This window comes from Pan troglodytes, chromosome 15 (genome assembly GCF_028858775.2).
Source record: "Pan troglodytes isolate AG18354 chromosome 15, NHGRI_mPanTro3-v2.0_pri, whole genome shotgun sequence".
Lineage (NCBI taxonomy): Eukaryota > Metazoa > Chordata > Mammalia > Primates > Hominidae > Pan > Pan troglodytes.
This window is the reverse complement of record NC_072413.2, coordinates 99,020,555-99,038,739: the sequence shown is the minus strand read 5'-3', so window position 1 is coordinate 99,038,739 and position 18,185 is coordinate 99,020,555. Positions and strand designations below refer to the sequence as shown.

Below are 18,185 nucleotides of genomic sequence, written 5' to 3'. Positions count from 1 at the left end.
AGGTGGGGACTGATACTGGAAAAGAGGTTAACCAGGTGTGTTTCATCCTCAATAAAGAAACAGAAACCCAGAAAACCTCTCTTCAGGTACCACCAAGTAACACTGACAAGAACACCACTGATTCCTTCCCCAAACTTGACATTCAGTCCTGGAAGTCCTGTTAAATACGGATTGGACACTGGGGTTAGTAGAACAGATGACATCAGTCAAAATAATACAGCACAGCCTTTGTGGTTAACCATAGATTTCTGTCCAGTGGACTGGAGCTGAGAGTAACGCCCTTCCCTGAAGCTGAGGTCTGGACCAGAAGGCCTCCAAGATGGGATTTGATACTGGAAAAGAGGTTAACCAGGTGTGTTTCGTCCTCATTAAAGAAACAGAAACCCAGAAAACCTCTCTTCAGGTACCACTGATTAACACTGACAAGAACACCACTGATTCTTCCCCAGACTTGACATTCAGTGCTGGAAGTCCTGTTAAATATGGAATTGCACACTGAGCGTTAGTTAGTTGATTTGCCGGAAGAAGCCAAGAGTTGGATGCATGCTGCTTGCCAACCATCTATCCAAGTACCCCAGTGGAGCAGACCCCACATCACGTCTGGAAGTTGACATCACAGCCAGAGGTGGTGATGCCGTAAAAAGGCTGGTCACAGCAGCTATCGCGTTCAGGGTTAACCTCCAGGGCCATCTTTTCTCAGTTACTCAAGAGAGGCACAGATGCCCCAAACCAAGGCTGACTCCACCAAAGGTCCTGCTAAGGACCCAGTGGAGACTGAGGTGTGGCGGGCCAGGCGACCTTGGTTGTAAATTAAAGTGCATACACTCAGGTCAGCTGATCACTGGAGGACTTTGGGATGGTATAGACAGCATGCCCCTTCCCTTGAACTTGGATGCCTCCACATCTAGGAAGCCCTCCAAGGAAAGAGATCGGAGTGAAAATCAGTCCAACTCAGCCACATTTGGCATACATGTCGCAAACGCCTCGCAGATGCTCTCTTCAGAGTCTAACAGAGTGCAGCTGGCCCCAGTTTACTGTCTCTTTCCCAAAAAGTTGACACCTCTTCCAGGAAGTTCTCCAAGGGGGCATTAGATACTGAGGGTTAGTGGACCAGGTCACAAACGGCACAAATAAAGCGTGTGCTCTCTGGTCAACCATCTCATGTATCCAGGCACGTGCTGACACCACGCTCCTTGTCCGCAAGTTAACCCTGCCGCCAAGCCAGAGCAGTGTGCTGAGAAGAAGGCTGCCACACGTGAGTTATCGTCACACACAAGACAAACACATCACAAACCCCGCTGGGTTGCACTGAGCGCAGACCTAGTGGCCCCCCCCCCACCCCCGCAGTTGATGTTAGCTCCAGGAAAGCTTGCAAGGCGGGATTAGATACTGCAAAGAGGTCGACCGTGTAATGTGCGCCATAAATAAAGCGAACGCGCCACGGACCACCTCTCTCCAAGTACCAAGCAGCAGCCGTACTGACACCAGGACAGTGGCTCTTCCTCAAAGCTGATATCACCTCCTGGAAGTCTTCCAAGGCGAGATGTGATATTGAGAAGAAGTAGACCATGTGTCCTACGTCACAAATAAAGCGTACACACCATGGTCAACCGCATCTTCAAATACCAGGAAGTGACGCTGACCCCTGGCTCTCTTCCTTTCACCTGCTATCACCTCCAGAAAGCCTCACAATGCGCATCATGAACTACCAGCCACCGGCAATGTGGCAATGACCACAACCCCACATCCAATGCCACTACCACCTCCAGGATGCCCTGTAAGGCTGGGACCGGTACTGAGTTCTTGGCTGGTGGATCAAATGGCCAATGTAATAAATAAAGGACAGGGTCTGCAGCCAACCACCCGGTGACCTGCACTGCACCCTGGCTACCACTCAGGCCTGGATCTCAAGTCGGCATGGCCTCCAGGAAGCCCCAGGGCTGGCTGATGCTGAGAATGAGTGGACCATGCTACATCTGTCATTCAACAGTGCATATGCTTTATGCTCTACCATCTCTCCAAGTACTGTGGAATGGCGCTGAAGCCAGATCAGTGTGTCTCCCACGAAGGTGACTTTGCCTCTCTCTGGGAAGCCCTCTATGACTGAATTTGATATTGAGAAGATGTGGACCATATTACATACGACACAGAGATAGCGCATGTTCTATGGTCAACCATCTTTTCAGGTACCTTGGAGAGGGCTGAGGTCAGAGCCGGTGTCTCTTTCCTCTCGCTAGCATCACCTCCAGGAAGCCCCCTGAGGCCTGATGCAGTATTGAGAAGAGGCCACCATGCAATGTCTGCCACAGATGCAGTGGACGCAGCACAAAGGAGCCCCTCAAGAATGGAGATGATGCTGGAACTAGTGCTATGACTGACACTCGTTACTGCCTACAGAAAGCCCCCCGAGGTGCACGCTGTTATAGGAAGGTGGACGAAGTAACATGCGTTGTAAGTAAAACGTATGAAGCATGGCCAACTTCTACCAAGTACCCCGAGGCAGTACTTGTACCAGAACTGGTGCTTTGTCTCCTAAGCTTAACATAACCTCCCTGGAGACTTTCCAGGCTGAATGGGATACTTGAAAAGAAGTAGACCATGTTACATACGTCATGGGGAAAAGACATGCAGTGTGGCTGAACCCTTTTCAGGTACCGTGAGGTCAGTGAAGAGGCCAGAACCAGCGCTCTGTCCCTGAGGCTGGCAGCTTCTTCAGCAAGTTCTCCAAGCAAGGGTTCTGGGATGGAGATAGGGAAGAAGTGGGCCATGGAGGCACTTCCTCTGTAAACATACACGATGGGGTCGAGCAGCTCTTCATGAGGATCAGTGCTGAGTCCAGAGCTGGGACATCTTCCCCCGAGATGGCTAGACTTGAGATGGAAAAAAGATAGACTGTACACGCATCAGCAAAAACAAAAACGAGTCAGTGCGTCTTCAAGTACCTGGAGGGGCATCATCTCCTGGACCCATATCTGCTCCTACATGGGCGTACTGTCCTGAAGTCATCTGAGGAGGGCTTTGAGGATGAGAGGTGACCTGTTTCACATCCCTCGTTCATGAACATTTGCGGCACCAGCCACCGTTTCTTCAATTACTCCAGAGGGATGTGCCAACGTGGGCAGCAGGACACCTTCCTGGAGGTCATCCTTGTCCTGAGGAAGTCACTGGAGGCTGTGTTTGGCACTGAGGAGAAGACCGCGTCACAAGCATTGACAGAGAAAGCACACATCTAAGAGTCTACCATTCCACCGAGTGCCGTGGCATGGCGGATGCCGAGACCCGTGGCTCTCCTCTAACTCCAGGCTTTCTCCAGGGAGGTTTGGATGGCTGGGCTGGATACCAAGAAGCGGTTTACCGTCCCACATACATATTCAAAATGTATGTGGGACGGTAAACCATTTCTTCAAGTACCGCACGATGGTGGTGGTGGTGGCTGGAAGAAGGCTCATGTCCACGAAGTTGCCTGAGGGCGCTTCTTCCAGGCTGCATTTGACGCTGAGAAGAAGCAGGTCACGGTGTCTACTGAATAAGCGTAGCGTAGTCAACCACGTCATTGAGCACCATGGAATGGCACTGATTCCGGGAAGAATCAAGGTCTCCTCCCCAGGGATGGCGCGATTTCCCAAGGCAGAACTTGATTTAAGAGGAGCGAGATTATGCCATTTTGCATCATGCAGAAAAACACATGCCATACAGAAAACCATCTCTTCGGGTGTCATGGACAAGTGGTGGTGGGTCCAACCGTTCCTCCCCGAAGACAGCGTTGTTTCCAGGAGCCTCGGGGATGGATTTGATACTGAGGGTTAGTGGACCGTGTTACATACGTCACAGATAAAGCGTACGCTATACGGTCTACTATCTCTCCAAGTACCACACAGAGATGCCGAGGACAAAGGCTCAGGACACATCCAGAAAGCCCTCCAAGGCCTTGAGCTGGGTGGAACCAGAAGGGAGGTTGAGCACAGCACATGCATCATGCGACAAGCACACACAGGCCAGGAGTCTCGTCTTCATGGTCGGGGGTTGACATGAATGCTCGAAGCAGTGGCTCATCCCCAAAACTGGCAACTCCTCCAGGAAGCCCTTCGAGGCCGAAAGTCCCACTGAGAAGAAGTGGACGGTGACATGGATTTCATCACTCCATAAATACTGATTAAGCGCCTGCTGTGTGCCAGGCGCACTGTGCTGGGTCTGAAGGAGTGGGTAGATGGGAGGGAGGACATGGCACATGGCTAACAGAGCTGGTTAGGGGAGTGGGGAGAAAATCAGAAATACAAAATGGCCCACGTGCAACCAAAGAACATCCATCTAGTTACACTGACCAGGCCAAGGAAACAGTACTGGGCACCTGAGGCCCAGATCTTACCTATTAGTGAGCTCTAGTCTTGGGCATTAAAAAAAAAAAAAGTGTCCTAAGGCCATATCTGCCTCAATACCAAGGGCATTTCCAGGAGGTCCTCTTAGGTTGGATTAGATTCTGAGCAGTAACCACCATGCCATCTTCATGAACAAAGCAGGAGTTGTTTTGGTCAACCACCTCCCTAAGGACAGAACCACTGTCTCATTCCCAGACTTGGCACTGCCTCCGGAAAACCCTGAGACTGAATGTAAGATTGATCAGAGGTGGACATTGGTATAAACAGAAAACTTCAACACAGGAAAGCAACTCTTCAATGCCACACAGCAGAATGAAGGATGGACTGGTGGGTCCCCCTGAAGGTAGTATTGGCTCCACGAAGCCCTCCAAAGCTGGCAGGCTACTGGGAAGTGGTAGCCCATCTCACACAAATCCCTCCTTTCGCATAGGCCACATGGCAAATCATCTCTTCCAGAACCACGGCTGAGGCTGGAACCGGTGTCTTGAGCCCAAGTTGCATCACTTCCAGAAAACTCCCCAGAGAGTGCATTTAGGGCCCAGAAGAGCCAGGCCTTGTTGCACAAGTCAGTCATCAACCATGAGCCACAGAAATTGCCGTGGAGCAGTGCTGAAGCTAAACCACGTGTTCTCTTCCCTGAAGTTGGCAACACCTCCAGGAAGCCCTCCGAGGATGGATTGGATACTGAGAGTTAGTGGACCATGTTACATAGGTCAGAAATCATAACGCCTACGTTCCATAGTCTACCATCTCTTCAGGAACCACGGAATGGTGCTGACCCCAGAACCAGGGCCTCGCCCCTGAAGTTGGCGTCACTTCCAGAAAGCTTTCTGAGGCTGGATTTGGCATTGGAAGCAGGCACATGGTGAACATAAACAACCCCTCCTCCAATGTGGGGCAGTGGCACTGATGGGGGAAGGGGTGCCTCTACCCTAAGTGGTAATTCCTCCAGGAAGGCAATGTCAACTTGGAAAGACTGCGACAAGGCAAAATGTACAATACTGACCATGCTTTGGCCATTATGTGGTCAACTATCTCTTCATCAAGATAAAGGGCAGTGTTTTGTTCTGCATGGCAAACGGGACACTCCAAGAGCACAGTTCATCATATAAAAGGGGACCCTCAACCTCTAGGTAAAAACTTTCCTAGCTCACCCAAGTTCTGATGGTCCTCGCCATGCTCTAGAGACCACCTTTGGAGACTCAAACCACAGAGCTGAGTGGGCAGTGCGTTCCTCCAGCTCCTGATCAACCTCTCCACCTCCTTCAGGAGGTCTTCCTTGATTTTCTCCATCCCCTTTCATGGCACAACTATCCCATGTGAATGGAATGCAAAGCAATGATTTGTTAGCCTCCAGGGAAAGGACAAGGGCAGAACCCTCAGCAGCCCTGCAGGACGGCTCGGTTGTCCTCTGAAGTCCTGAACCCCAGTGTAGACGGGGCCCTGCAACTCAGTTGTTGAAGTCCTAACTCCTTAGGAAGTCATTCAAGGCATCATGCTCCCCTGCTCCCTCCAAGCGTGAGCTAGTCTAGTCTAACAGATTACCCTCCATACCCTGTGCATTGTCCACATGCCTTTGCTGGCACTACTCCTCCACCCAGAGCCCATGTCTGCTTACATCTCTCTGAAGCCCAACCAAATGGCAGTTCTTCCATGAGCCCCGACCCCACCTCAGCCAACTCAGGCCTTTGCATCCCTGACCCTCCCACAGCACCCTGCCTGCACCTCTCCTCCAGCCCACTCACATTTTCCATGTGGTCACTCGTAGAAATAAACTTGTGTTTACTGAACATCTGTGAGGTGCTGGAGCTAGACCAGTAAATAAGACACAGTCTCTGCCTTCCTGCAGCTGCTAGCGTTGTAGGGAAAACCAACATTAAAGGAGTTATTGCAGAGAATTGGTTTCAAAATGTGAGGAGGCCAAAGTGTTGTGAAGGAGCAGAGAGCATTTAACAAGAGGCTCTCACCAATCAGGGAAAACTTCTCAGAAGTTTAGATTAGAAGATAAAGGATGAGGGGACTAAGCCAAGAAGAGAAAGGACAAGAGTGGACACTGTAGGGTGAAAGCAGAGGGCCAGATGGAGCATGGACTGGATGGAGCATGGGTCAGATGAACATGGTCGGGGTGGAGAGTGGACTGGATGGAGTATGAACTGGATGGAGTAGTGGTCGAGGTGGGGCGTGGATTCGATGGAGCATGGTCTGTGTGGGGCATGAACTGGATGGAACATGGACTGGATGGGGTGTTGACTTGGGGGAGTGTGAACTACATGGGGTGTGGTCTGGATGGAGTAGTGGTCTGGATGGGGTGTGGTCTGGATGGGGTGTGGACTGGATGGGGTGTGATCTGGGTGAGCTGTGGTCTGGATGGGGTATGGTCTGGATGGGGTGTGGACTGGATACAGTGTGGTCTGGATGGGGTGTGGACTGGATGGGGTGTGGACTGGATGGGGTGTGGTCTGGGTGAGGTGTGGTCTGGATGGGGTGTGGACTGGATGCAATGTGGACTGAATGGGGTGTGGTCTGGATGGAGTGTAGACTAGATGGGGTGTGGACTGGATGGGGTGTGGACTCGATGGGGTGTGGACTGGATGGGGTGTGTACTGGACAGGGTGTGGACTAGACAGGGTGTGGACTGGATGGGGTGTAGACAGGATGGAGTGTGGACTGGATGGAGTAGTGATCTTGATGGGGTGTGGACTGGATGGAGATTGGTCTGGGTGAGGTGTGGACTAGATAGATGGACTGAGGTCTGGATGCAGTGAGGACTGGATGGAGTAGTGGTCTGGATGGTGTGTGGTCTGGATGGGGCATGGACTAGATGGTGTGTGGTCTGGACGGGGAATGGACTGGATGCAGTGTGGACTGGATGGGGTGTGGTCTGGATGGGGCATGGACTGAGTGCAGTGCGGACTGGATGGGGTGTGGTCTAGATGGGGTGTGGACTGGATGGAGTGTGGTCTGGATGGGGTGTGGACTAGATGGGGTGTGGTCTAGATGGGGTGTGGACTGGATGGGGTGTGGACTGGATTGAGCATGAACTGGATGGAGTGTGGTCTGGATGGAGCATTGCAACCGAAAGAGTATCCATGTGAATTGAGCCTGGGGAGCCAGAAATGTGCCAGAAGTGAGTCTGAGGATCTGGGTGGCACCAGATCATTCAGGACCTTAAAACAAAGGTAAAATTCCGACTTCTCTTCAGGCTAAGGGGAAGCCATTATTAGCTGATAAAGGACATAGCGAGCTTCCTATTTTTACAAGATTTCTCTGGCTGATGTGAAATCTCTGGCTGATGTTGCTGGGAGTAGGAGCAGGAAGAAAGAGTACAGGACCCCAAAGAGAGGATGGTAGGAGTCATGGAGACAGGAAAGCGGCCATGTTTCCGAATATTTAGGAAGAAGAGCACAAGAGACTTGGCAACAGCCCAGATGTGGACAAGGCATGGTGGACCATGAGAAAACATCGGATGTCCCTGCGGGTGTCTGGCCTGGGAGCTGGCCGAGGGTGGGGCCGCTCTTGGAGCTGGGGGTCACTAGATGAGGACCACGTGCTGGTGGGGCACACTTAGTTTTAAGTGTGCTGAAGTTGAAGTGCCACCAAGAAATCCGAGTGGAGATTCTGAGTTGCCAGTTGGTGGAGGCCCCTGATGATCTGTACCTAGCTCTCTGGGTGGAGTGGTGGGGTTGGGAGCCACAAAGAAGTGAGATACAGAGAAGCTGCCAAGAAGATGGCAGGTAGGTGAGGGGAGCTAAGGCGGATTCTTGAGGTATGTAAACATAAAGGGACTAGAACATAAGAGCCAAGGGGGAGGCTCCAGTCGGGGGGCGGGTGGGGAACTCACTCAGGTCCCCCCTTGGTGTGGGAACTCCTCTGGGGCAGGAAAGGGCTGTGCTGGCCTCAGCTTTGTACCCCTAGTTTGTGGCCGTGCATGCCACAGCATGGTGAGGAAGGAAGGAGTACAAGAGATAGACCCCAAAAGCATCCATGTCCTCCTGGAGAAATTGGCCTGGGTCCCCACTAGCCTCTTGGGTATCTAGAGAGGTGGGTGGACCCACCTTCTCACCCAGCCTCCCAACACACCAAACTTGGGCCTGGAAGCTCCTGCTGACCGCAGATGGCTGGCAACCTTTCTCAGTCCCCAGACCCCAGTCACTGTTCCACTCCCTCATCCATCCTTTCTTGCAAAGGTGCACAGATTCATCCACTCCTGCACACACCCCTCTCCCTGAAGAACCCACTCCTTCGCAGAGTCATCCACTCCTCAGCTACACCTCCTCCCATTGGCTCGCTCAGGTACTCTCTCGGATACTCAACCATCGATGCATTTTCTAGCATTTGCCTTGTGCAGAGTCTGAGACTGACTCAGTGCTCCTGCCTTCCAGGGGCTCACAGGCTGGATAAGGGAAAAACAGATACTCAACCCACATGATGTTGATCAGTGAATCCAGAGTGCATGAAGTGGTAGGATTCAAGGTCTACACGATCTATAGTCCAGAAACAGTAAGTAGCCCCACCTACTGCGGGGGGGCAGACCACAGAGGCAGAGAGAGGCCATTTGTGCCCCCCAAAGCACATGGCACAGGACTGGGGGGATGGTGAGTAGAGGAGGCAGGGATAAAACTCACCAACACCTTCCTTAGCGTTTGGGAGGGCGTAACAGTGGGAGGAAAGGGAGGAAGCAGATGAATATGAAGCTTAATTATTCCACAAAGGGCAAAGTCAGAGAATACTATTTCATTTGTTACCATAGAGAAATAATAGATGTAAGCGTCGTTTTTCAAAAATTGAAATGTAAGCACTAACAGACATAGAAGCTGGTTATGTACTTTCCAAATCACAGAGAAAATTAAAATTTTAAAAAAATGTAGTCTCTGTGAGATAACAAAAGATAGCAGGGAAAAAAGGGTGAAAAAAATAAAACAAGCATTATGTACATTTTTTTTAAGCGCAAACATGACAATTAAGATACAAAACGTAAATGGGTTACACATCCTTTCCAAAAAGAATGCTCAGTTTGGGTCAAAAGACTCCAACTGAAACTATATGTTTTCTATCTGAGACACAATTTAAATAAATTAACTCAAGAAAATTCAAAGTTGAGGGATGGCACAGATAAATAGGATGGCCTCAATTTCCATGCACTGGAATCCCAGGCAGCCCACACAATCATGCACTGACATCCTCCAAACCACGGAATGCAGACAAAAGCTGACTGCCAGCAAGCAGTCAATGGCACCCCCAGTTTTGCCTACATAGCCATTTTTTTCAGTTTGCTTGTGCAATTTTAAATATTTCTTTGCAGAGGCTTTCAAAGGGTATTCTCAGGGGCATTTGGGGTCCCCCATAGCATTTTAAGGAGGGTGCCCAGCACCAACAGCTTGGGGTCACAGCACAGCCCTGAAACAAGGCAGCCCTGACTTGATCTATTTTACTTATGGGGCTTCTGGGTAATATTTGGTCTGAATAAAGGGTTTGGCTGCCTTTGAAAGCAAGTATTTCATTACATTTTGCTCCCATTGTTTTATAAATAAGTGGAAAATGGAAAAACAAAGTTGCTGATACCTGTGGTAAGAGCACCGATCTCCTATATACTTAAGAAATTAGTATAAACATGGACATTGTTAGGCGGACCCAACGTGGCCAGTCCTTGGCCTTGATAATTGAATTTAAGGCAGTCGACTGAGTGTTTGAAAAGAACAAAACTAAAGAACATCCATGGAATGTTAGAAATTGCCTGGAAGATTGAGCTCTCGAGGAGCAAAACTCTTTGGAACATGCAAGTCTCCAGTTCAACTTTCAAACAACACTTTGCAGAAACAATTACATGAGAAAGTGAGGCTACCTAGCTTAGGAACACAAATGAAAAGAAAACAGATGTGCTTCTGTGATTTCAGGTCATTAAACACCTCTCTGAGGGGGAAGGTATAATCCACAAAATGACATAGCATTCATGAACATTTGCATTAGAAATAAAATAGCACCAAAACAAGGAAAAAGAATAGAAACATCGTATCCAAAACTCTTCCAGTCCTAAAAATATCAAATAAGTAAGAAGTCAATGATGAACATACCTCAAATCTAGAAGCAACAACAAACTTAACAGAACATGAGAAAAACAGGAAAGAAGCCCATCTCATCAACATTAGGTCACCATCCAAAAAGTTCCAACCAATGTAATGAAACAAACAAAAACCAGGTACATCCAGTAAACTCTTAGATTGAGATTCAAAATACGGTTGCTTATAGATTATGTAATTCTTTACTAAGAAAATCCAAATAAAGACTAAAAAGCTAATAAAACTAAATGTCTTTACATCAAAATCCATACCTTATAAACAAGTACATCTTACTTTTAAATGTCCACAAAAATCATTTACAAAATCAATTATATTATGCACAAAAAAGGCATCAATAAATTCCCCCAAAGTAGAATGTATGTGTCCACATTCTCAAGCCACAATAAAAGATAACCACAATTGAATTAAAAGTATAAACAACTTACAACTTTAAAAAATTAGAAATTAATTTTTTAAAATCAGCTCTACTTTTGAACATTTAACTCAGATAATCATTTCTTCTAATAACAAGAAGAAACAAGAAGCCTTATAACAAATATTTTCATGTTCTGAAGACCACATATTAAGACACATGAAAATGCAGTCAAAATTGCAAACAGAAGCAAGTTCATACCATGAAATATTTTCATTATTAAAGAAGAATAACAATAGGGCATATATGGACAAATCCATAAAACAAACTTAACGAAAGCAGAAGAAAGAAATCAATAAAGACAGATATTATTTAATTTGAACACAGGCACACAAAAACCAGTTGAACTGACAAGTTATCCCAAGAACAGATTCTTTGAAAAACCTCTAAAACAGATATTCTTCTAGGTCATCTAATAAAAAAGAGATAAAGTATGCACATACAAAATTAAGAATGACAAAAGTGAAGTAATCATAGAAATACATTAAAATTCTAGTATAAAAATACTATTTATAATCCTATGTGAATAAATTTTTAAATCTCAGAAAAATCTATTATTTTCTAGGATAAATAATATCTAAAAAATTATTGAGCACTCATTATGTGCCAGAACCAGTGCAAGGTACTTTATCTCTTAATCCTCACGCTGGTCCTGTTAGGGCCCTCGGAGGCTTTCGTTTTAACCATTTAACAAGTGAGGAAACTAAGAACTAGGGAGGTGACACAGTTTCCCCATCATATGGAAAATGAGAGAGCCAAAATCTTAAACTCGATTTGTCTGATTCCAGTGCCTGCGCATTTAAACACTGAGCTATATTAGAAAAAGAAGCAAAAATTCTAAAGATGTAGAAAACCTAAAGAATCCAATAAATACAGAAGAAATAAGAGACGTTACCAAAGACTTATCCCAGGATAGTTACATAGGTGGGTTCTTTCAAGCTTTCATGGACTAAATCATTCAAATAATGCATATATGGTACAGAACATAGAAAAAGATGGAATGTTCCCTAATTTATTTTACAAAGTCAGCATAACTTTGACACCCAAATTCAACAACAAATAGATTTGGAAAATTCTAAATGAAATATTAGCCCAGCAAATCTTGTAGTGTATTAAAACAACAATACACCATAATCAAGTAGAATTCAATCCAAAAATGTTTCAAAGTTACAAAACATTAGTTTATTGTATCAACAGATCAACAGAGAAAAACAACATGATATCTACAGATATCAAAAAAGCATTTCATAAAATTCTAACTCCAATCCTGATTTAAAGTCTTATATAAACTAGGTAAAAATACTTCATTTATTTAAAAAATCTCAACTAAAAAATGATTTGCAACCATACTTAAAAGTGAACCAGAAACAAGACAAGATTTCTGTTATCAATAATATAATGTTTTAGAAGATCTAGCCAAAGGAAAAGAAATAGATGAGATAAAATGACAGACAAAAATTGCATTATATATAGATATGAATGACCTTTTTTTTTTTGAGATGGAGTTTCGCTCTTGTCACCCAGGCTGGAGTCCAGTGGCACAATCTCGGCTCACTGCAACCTCCGCCTCCCGGGTTCAAGCAATTCTCCTGCCTCAGCCTCCCGAGTAGCTGGGATTACAGGCACCCACCACCACGCCCAGCTAAGTTTTTTGTATTTTTGGTAGAGCCAGGGTTTCGCCATGTTGGGCAGGCTGGTCTCGAACTCCTGACCTCAGGTGATCCGCTCACCTCAGCCTCCCAAAGTGCTGGGATTACAGGCGTTAGCCACCATGCCCAGCCATGAATGACTCTTTACCTAGAAGTTCCAAAACACTCAACTAGAAACTTGTAGAACAAATTAGAGAATTCAGTGAGATGAACAGTAACAATAAATATACAGACATTTCCCTACATACCAATAACAACCAGTTAGAAAATATAAAGAAAGTGGATCAAATTCACAATAGAAGCCATACTTAATTCCTTGAAATAAAAAATAACAAATTGTGAATCTGTCGAATTTGACAACTTATGAATATATATGTATACATAAAACTCAAAATATCATGCAAAGCCTGTTTCAAAAAATATCAACTCTCTTTAAATTAATTGACAGTTTTATAAGGTTCCACACAATATCCATAAAGAATGTTTTTAACTTTACAATATCACTACAGTTCATCTGAAAGAATATACAAATAAGACTAACGGAGAAAATCTTGAAAAATAAGAATTAAGGAAGACTATTGCTACCGAGTAATAACACATTTTAACAATACAATATACTAAAATAAAGCAATGACAAACCAATGGATAATAGAAAACCAGAACAAGAACCCGAACTATAAAAGTATCTAGCATGTATTAAATGTGGAAGTGGAACAAATAGTTATTTCTCACAATAATTAAGTTGATAAGTAAAGATTCAAATATAAAAGATGAAATCATGAAAGAACTAAAAAAAAATTAAAGTTCAGTTTGGGAAAGGACTTTCTGAGCTAAAAGAAAAATGCAAGTGAAGAAACTGTAAGGAAAAATTAAAGATAAATTTTTAGAACATAGTAATTTTTAAAATAAAAAATAATTTATCAACGAAATGGAATGGCAGATGAAACAGTGGGGGATCCTGGTAACATATGATAGAAAAAGAGTTACTATTCTTGTTAAAAAGGTCTTACAAAATCAAAACAAAAAATGAACACACCTACAGAGCAACATAGGTAAACGATTTCCAGTTCTAAGTGGTAAACTGAACAAAGCTTGCCTGCTCTGCAGGGTGAAAAAAATTTCAAAAGACCTATTATTAATATTATCAGAGATATTAAAGAAGCAATTGCATTCATAAAACAAACTGTTATATAATATTTAGAATATAATTTAAAAATTAAAAATTAGAAATATGAAAGCAGAAATGAAAATAAGTTAAAACATAAAGATAGGGAAATCCTTCTTAGAAACAGAACATGAATATTAAAAGTTGAAAATCAAAGGAAAAATATGGGAATATTACAAAACTAGTCAGGAGTTCCAACATACAAACAATAGAAATGCTAGGAAGAGAGAGGCTGGGCACGGTGGCTCATGCCTGTAATCCCAGCACTTTGGGAGGCCAAGGTGGGTGGATCACTTGAGGTCAGGAGTTCAAGACCAGCCTGGCCAACATGATGAAACCCCATCTCTACCAAAAATACACATATTAGCCAGGCGTGGTGGCACACGCCTATAATCCTAGCTACTTGGGAGGCTGAGGCAGGAGAATTGCTTGAGACTAGGAGGCAGAGGTTGCAGTGGGCCAAGATCATGCCACTACACTCCTGCCTGGGCAACAGAGTGAAACTCCATCAAGAAAAAAAAAAGAAAGAAAGAAAGAAAGAAAAGAGAAACAAAAGAAAAGAAAAGAAAAGAAAATGCTAGGAAGAGAAAACAAATGTGAGGAAATGATCCAACCAGTTGTTCAAGACAAGTTTCTAGAACTGAAGGACAAGTGTCTTCAAGGTTAAAAGAACCTGGAAAAATGGATAAACATAGATACACATCAAGACACAAACACATGAAATTTTAAAACACCGGAAGACAATGAGAAAGTTCTACAAGTTCCAGAAAGGAAGGAAAAAAAATCACATAGAAGGGATGAGGAATCACAAAGACTTAAGACATCCCACCAATAACACTGAAAGCCACAAGATAATGATTTGTGCTTTCAAAATCTGAGCCAAAATAAACAAAGGTTTCCAACTTCGAATTCTATACCCAGCCAACCTTTCAATGTCAGTGTGGGCTAGACATTTTCCTTTTTAGATGTGAAAGATCTCTAAAAATTTACCTTCCATTAAGCATTTCTACAGAAACTGCTAGAGGATGCACTCTAGCAAAACAAAGGAGTAAATCAAAAAGAATGATTACATGGAATCTACAAAAGTAGGTAATCTACAAAATCCAGCTAAGGAGAGAGGATCAAAGGAATCCTCAGAAGGAGAATGTGAAAGAGATTCCAAGATGGTATCCAGAACCCTAAAGATTACCCAGTTCATAACAAAACCAGTCAGAAGGCTCTAGGAAGATACTTCTAGATAGGATAAAACATCTTTTAAAAAATTAAAAATAATGTGTTTGAATATATTGAGAGGCTAGGGATAAATCAGCTAGGCTCATAAAAAAAATTAACCAATCTAAGAGAAAAAAATACAAGATAAGTATTAACTCCAAGAGAAAAATAATAGTCATGAAGGAAAGGTAAATTGTAGTGCTGCGTTGCTCAGATTTCAGGAATGCTTACACTCTCATAAAAAGATGAACTCTCAATTTGGATCAAACCCGAACTATGTACTAAATATATTGAGGATGGCGCACAGAAGGAAGGGAGGAGGGGGCGGTGAGGCCAAGGAGTCAAATCCTCATCTTCTACAGTTGTAAAGTCACGATAATGCCTAAGCCTCAAAAAAGAAAAAGAAAATCAAGAAGTAGAAGAGAAAAACAATGTTACTTAAACATATGGATGTAAATGTCAAGAGAATAGTTAAAGGAGTTAAAAACTATTGCTTCCATTAAGCAGAATATTAGGGTGGAATTGGGAGAGTTGGAGGCCTGATGCTCTACAACGATCATGTAGAACTATCTGACTCTTAAAACGATGCATATGCATGACTTCGACAAAATAAAAACTAAATGAAAAATGAAAAAAACCTGAACTGGCAATTCAGATACAGATAACCAAAAGAGATCGGGGGAAATGTTTTTTTTTATCACAGGTAATAAAAGAACTGCCAATGAAAAGAACGAAATACTGTGTTTTGACAAATTGGCAAAGGTGAACAACCTTGATAATTCCCGGAGAAATAAGTACCTCTCAAACTAATTCTGAGAACGTAAGTTGATACAAGCTGTAAGAGGGCAATTTGGCCATGAAATGATCACACCTTTTGACACGACATTCCACATTTAGAATGAACTGCAGAAAATGAGCCAGACATGTATATGACAATGAATAAACAAAGATGTCCTCCCCAACTTACGCAATCCAACCTCTAAATGGATCTAAATATTCAATAAAAGCAAACCAATTAAATTAATTACAATATAGCCATTTGCTAGAATCCTATGTAACCACTAAAAAGCACAAGATAAGAAATGGCTTAATGGCATGGGAAATGTTCAGGATATATAATTAGTGGAAATAAAAGACAGAATGGCAATGATAAACTCAATTAAGCACACACAGACACGTACACACCTAATTTATAGAAAAAAAACAAAAGGCGGAGGCTGGCCACCAAAATGTTGGCAATGGTGATCTGTGAGTGGGGGAACTAGGGAGAATCTTGCTGTTACACTTGTTCTGTTCAATATTTTTCAAGCTTTTTATAATAAACATGTATTTCTTTTTTAATGGGAAAAATATTTGTAAAAATTAGGTGCAATAAATGTTAGCCATTAGCTTAGGTTATTTTATGGGGAAAACGTACATGGCCCCTGTTTATTGCACTCTCCATTACGGTAATAAGTTAATAGAATGCAATTAGCTACATAATTTTTAAAAGAGCCTTCGGGCAGGGATGTGAAGGTTACTCTGAGCCCCATCTCAAGCTGGCATCTGGTCAGCTGCAAAGTAACACGCCTCCCACCACTTAGGTGGGACCAGAGATGAGGGACTTCTCTAGCCAGCCCTGCCCTCCACTCAGAGAAGCAGCTGTCAGAAATGACCCAGCCTCTGCTTGCTAATGTTCTTGGTGAGAAGCACATGCATTCCAGCCCCTCTCTGAGGCCATCGCAGGCACTCCAGCCTGTCACAAAGCCCATCTTTGATCACCTATCATCTAGTCTGAGTGTGGCCCTTAGTCACAGGTACACAAGTATTCAGAGTGTAACCAGGAAAGGCAGAGCTCACCCAGCAATGCACACAGAGCCCATCACGGTTGTCCTCTTGGAAGCCTGGCTCAGGCCACTGCACCTTCACAAGCTCTGGGCAGGATGACCTTCCAAGACAAGAGGGGCAAGTCACACAATCTGCTCAATCACATGACTTATTAACAAGGCAGGGGGACCCGTCCACATTCACTGAGAGGGTACTTTGGGAATGTCAAGTTGGGTCAGAGCTGGCTCCTGCCCTCCAGATACATGGAAGTCAATGTGAAATGGACAACTATGGAACTGCACATGGGGAGTGATGAAAAGGGCACTTGAACAGGTCTGGAGAAGGGCTAGGGGTGTCTTGAACAGGTCTGGAGAAGGGCTAGGAGATCTTGAGACTGACAGACATGATGGAGGTGTGAACTGAGGAATTACAAGTAAGGGTGGAGCAAGAGAGGAAAAGGAAGGGACACAGGGCCAAGGGGATAGAGTGGCTTGGTGCACCACAAGTTGGGCCCCTGGAGCCCATGGGGGGTTTAAGTGGTGCCGGGTATGCATGCATGTCACCCACAGGATACAGTCAGAGATGACGCAAGCAAGCAGAGGGCATCCAATTGGGCCAGAGAGGGAGAATGAGGCCTGTGATCAGGCAGGGGCAACTGGAAGGAAGCGAGGAGGAGAGGCATTCACAGTGTCGCGCTGATAGGACTTACTGATGGATTGCTCCTGGAGGGTGCAGGGAGGAAGAAGATGCAGCCGACCTTGGTTTCAGGATTACTGAGGCCATTCATTGAGATAAAGGAACATGGGGGAAGGGGGGTATATAGGTTTGGCCAAGTAGAGCAATGCATTGAGGTTTAGACCAGTCAAGTTATTGCTATATTGTTATTATTACTATCATTGTCCTCAAACTGAGATATACACAGAATTGGACTGATTATAGTCTTTATTCTGACACCAATCAACATGAGTCCATGAGTGGCTCTATTTTAGTATCTTCATTTAACTTTTTAAGGATTCAGTGCCCATGCATAAGCCCAGCCTCCAACCCAGAGCTAGAAGAGTAACTAACTTACATCCCCCTGGGTCTTCTCCCTGTGCCGGGTCAATGTCCCATACAGCCAGGTGGGCCGGGGGCTTCCCGCTGGCTCTTCCATCTGAGGCTCTGATAGCCACTGGCTATGACCTGATCCTGGATTTAGGAGCTGTGCTTTGCATATTCACTGCCTTGCTCATATCAGTAGAGTTCCTTCCATACCAATCTTGGCCCAGGAACTGACTCAGCCAGGCTTTCCTTGCTGGGAAAAAAATGGGCTGGTATTAATAACAGATGAGCACCAAGGGGGGCTGTCCCTGAGGTCATGGACGCAGGAATTTGGAGGCAAGCGAGTGGGTACCAAAGGCAAGGCTCTAGGGTTGGGGGCAAGCCCAGGCAGCTGAGAGTGGCCCCTGTACCCACGCCAGGGAAAGAAGACAGCATCCTGTTGGCTGG

General features: G+C 44.7%; 9 non-coding genes across 9 annotated transcripts; all 9 read right to left on the bottom strand.

Moving 5' to 3' along the window:
• Positions 1 to 11: 11 nt before the first annotated feature.
• On the bottom strand, positions 12 to 90 carry MIR329-2 (microRNA mir-329-2). Its single transcript, NR_035752.1, has one exon. It is a non-coding gene; the product is annotated as a microRNA mir-329-2 (primary transcript).
• Positions 91 to 328: 238 nt separating this feature from the next.
• Positions 329 to 407, bottom strand: MIR329-1 (microRNA mir-329-1). Its single transcript, NR_035751.1, has one exon. It is a non-coding gene; the product is annotated as a microRNA mir-329-1 (primary transcript).
• A 678-nt stretch (positions 408 to 1,085) lies between these two features.
• Positions 1,086 to 1,172, bottom strand: MIR758 (microRNA mir-758). The gene has a single exon (NR_035987.1). It is a non-coding gene; the product is annotated as a microRNA mir-758 (primary transcript).
• Positions 1,173 to 1,380: 208 nt separating this feature from the next.
• On the bottom strand, positions 1,381 to 1,465 carry MIR323 (microRNA mir-323). The gene has a single exon (NR_035747.1). It is a non-coding gene; the product is annotated as a microRNA mir-323 (primary transcript).
• Positions 1,466 to 1,546: 81 nt separating this feature from the next.
• MIR1197 (microRNA mir-1197) lies at positions 1,547 to 1,633 on the bottom strand. Its single transcript, NR_035571.1, has one exon. It is a non-coding gene; the product is annotated as a microRNA mir-1197 (primary transcript).
• Positions 1,634 to 2,120: 487 nt separating this feature from the next.
• Positions 2,121 to 2,180, bottom strand: MIR380 (microRNA mir-380). The gene has a single exon (NR_035785.1). It is a non-coding gene; the product is annotated as a microRNA mir-380 (primary transcript).
• A 1,155-nt stretch (positions 2,181 to 3,335) lies between these two features.
• Positions 3,336 to 3,404, bottom strand: MIR299 (microRNA mir-299). Its single transcript, NR_036024.1, has one exon. It is a non-coding gene; the product is annotated as a microRNA mir-299 (primary transcript).
• Positions 3,405 to 3,777: 373 nt separating this feature from the next.
• MIR411 (microRNA mir-411) lies at positions 3,778 to 3,872 on the bottom strand. Its single transcript, NR_035791.1, has one exon. It is a non-coding gene; the product is annotated as a microRNA mir-411 (primary transcript).
• Positions 3,873 to 5,063: 1,191 nt separating this feature from the next.
• MIR379 (microRNA mir-379) lies at positions 5,064 to 5,129 on the bottom strand. The gene has a single exon (NR_035784.1). It is a non-coding gene; the product is annotated as a microRNA mir-379 (primary transcript).
• Between the last annotated feature and the right edge of the window lie 13,056 nt (positions 5,130 to 18,185).